We start from the raw sequence: 3,080 nt of genomic DNA on the forward strand, positions 1-3,080 counted from the left end.
GGCTTTTATTGGAAAGAAGTGCTAGGGGCTCCTGGCTGGCTCAGTCGGGGGAGCGTGCAACTCTTGATCTCGGGGTTGTGGGTTCGAGCCCCATGTTGGGTGTACGGATTACTTACAAAAATAAAATCTTTAAAAAAAGAAAGAAGTGCTGCCTCTTACATCCCGTGCAAGCCGAGCCGGGGCTGGCGGGGCTCTAGCAGCCAGGAAACCAGCTGGTGGTCAGACTGAGGGGCAGCCAACTCAGCCAACTGAGGCCACCTTTGGACCACCTTCTTTATGGGGTTTGTGGTCTTGTGGCCACCCTACGTGTGCTGGCACCTTTCCATCAGTCTTTCGACAGTCATGTCAATGTATTGGAGTGTTTTCAACACTATTCGAAGGGGCCATTTTGAATGTGTGCTCATGGGATACACACTTCTCCCTGGCGTCTCTCCCACTCCCCGCCCCAGCCGTGCTCCTGCTCGGAACCCCACGCCACGCTTTATCCCGGCCACGCTACGGGCATCCTGTGGGCTAGGCTGGAGGCTGGCTCCGAATAAAGGCTAACCACGGAGAAAATAAGTATCTCAACAAAAGGGGGCTTTTGTGGCCGAGGGCCGCCCGTGGAGGATTTGCTCCATTGTACACTGGATGAGGATGAGGATTTCCGGATGTGGACTGAAGATCCAAGTATCAGTTTAGGTTTATTTGTATACCTCCTCATTTTTAGGTAGCAACTTCCTTCCTATGTTCGACGTGCTTTTAGTCTGACAAAGTGAAATGAGAGATGATGAGACCAGCTTGCACACGCTTCTCGAAGTGTGTTCACATCCATTATCTCACTGAAGGCTGGCTATGGTCTTCTTCACCTTCTTTATAAGGATATTTCGATTAAATATCTTGTCCAAGAGTGCACCGCTAATGAATGACTGAACTAGGTTTAGAACCAAGATCCGAAGGCTCCTGTTCCAATGGCGACCCCTTTGTGATTCTTCTGTTTTCCCCCAATTTGAGAAGGGAGCGAATGCCTCCAGCAAGATGCGCGGGGTCAGCAGAGACGACTGACCACTGAGTCCGAGAGCAGGTGAGGCTGCCGCCCTCAGCTCCGGAGCTTTGTGACAGGCGTTCCCAGAGCAGCGGTGGTCCAAGGCAGCAGAGGGAAAAGCCCCCATTTGTTAAATTAACCGCGAATCTCTTTTGGGGTCAGAGTGAATGTTGCTGACATTACTTTTGCATTGTGGTGAAATATAGGTAACCTAAAGTTGACCATTCTGCGCGCAGCTCAGGGGCAGTAAGGACATTCACATTGCGCGACCATCGCCACTACCATCAGTTAGTTGCCATCTTCAAAACCTTTTTCACCTTCCACTGAAACTGCATGCCCGCTACGCAGTCACTCCCATTCTCCCGTCTCCCCAGCCCCTGGCAGCTGCCATTCTACTTTTTGTCTCTGGGAATTTGACTCCTCTAGGTTCCTCATGTAAGTGGAATCCTACAGTCTTTGCCCTTTTGTGTCTGCCTTATGCTGACTTATTTTTAATGGGCTTATCACTTTCAACAACAGAGGTGCAGGTAAGCAGCGCCCCATGCCCATAGAGGAATAAAAAAACAAAAACAAAACCAAGAGAACGAAACAGGGAGAGAAAGAACAGGAGTGATTTGGGGTGGATTTCTTGACTGTCAGGGGTACCAGATGTAAGGGGGCGGTGGTGGCGGGCGGATAGGAAGAAAGTGTTACATAGAAAACAGGGTGCTTTATCATTCTGGGGGAGGGCTAGCATCCTCCCTGAAGGTGGATGCCTCTTTTTTGAGGCTTAGGCTATGATGGACCCTGATGGGGAAGCCACTCCAGTGAGAACAGTGTGGCCCTTGGACCACGCAGAAGGTGAGACAAATGGTTCTGCAGGAGAAATCCACACGACCTTGGAATTTGGATAGAAGGGTCTGGAGGAGGAGAGAGAGGCTGGAGAAGATAGGATACGTTGGGACTTAAGATAGCATGAGAAATATTTCGAGGCAGGGGAATGGTTGATGAAGTTTTAGGAGAGTAATGCCTATTTGTGGATTCGAATGTGCTTACTGTGGTCCCCCGCTCTATTACCCCAAAGTTTGAGTGAACGCCTGCTTCTCTGTCAGCCTTCTGCGGGTCCAGGGGCAGCTGGGGGATTAAGAAGGGAGCAAGGGGGCAGTGCCAGTAGGGAGGGAGGGACAATGGCTGCAGGAGGTGAGATGCAGATGGAGGGGAGAGGGAAAAGCAGGGTATCAGAGCCAGAGGTCACCAGAGGAAGCATAGACCCTCTGTGAGCCCTGGGCACAGAGATGGAGGAGGCAGGAGGCTAGGAGGATTGTGAGTTTGGGGGGACACAATGATGGGGTCTCTGCAGTTAGTGGGATGGGGCTCAAGTCATTTTCTTGAGTATTAGGTAGCAGGCATTCCAGGTAGACAGCCGGAAGGAAGGCATGGGTGTGGATCTTCTCTTCTTGGGGACCTAGCAGCAAGATCTAGCCAGGACCCAGCTGGGTAATTTAGGAAGCAGGCCCCCCCCCCCCGAGGTCCCCTCAGCTCAGCTTGCCGCCTTTGTATGATTTCTGTGTGCCTGGGGATGGCTACTTGTTTTTGAGCGATGGAGATGGAACTCGAACCAAAGCCAAGCCCAGAACATGTCTTGAGCTTTCAAAACACCATTCTATTTAAAATCGTCCGAAAGCAGAGAATTGGGGCTGTGACCAGCTCGGATGGAGATGGATACTTTTTGGGACCTCCTAGACATAGCAGGAGCCCAGTGAGAGGGTCTGACTGCTCCTACCCAGAGACCCCAGAGAAGCCTGGCATGGAAAGCAAGCCTCATGTTGCTGGGAACGCTTGGAACTTTCCTGACCAGGTCCTGGGCTGAGTGTGGGCTGGGGTGGAGCCCTGCCTGGAATTAATGATGCGCCCTGAGATATTGGGACCAGCCTGCGTGGTGGCGGTGAGGCCGACCGAGGACATCTCCCTCCGGTCCTCTCCGGTCTTGGCCCAGAGAACCAAGGCTCAGGGCTTGTCTGGCTGGACCTCATTTCTGTCCCAGCCCAGTAACCCTTCATCAGTGGGTCCTGGGGAA

This window comes from Ursus maritimus, unplaced genomic scaffold (genome assembly GCF_017311325.1).
Source record: "Ursus maritimus isolate PB19 unplaced genomic scaffold, ASM1731132v1 scaffold_21, whole genome shotgun sequence".
Taxonomy (NCBI): domain Eukaryota; kingdom Metazoa; phylum Chordata; class Mammalia; order Carnivora; family Ursidae; genus Ursus; species Ursus maritimus.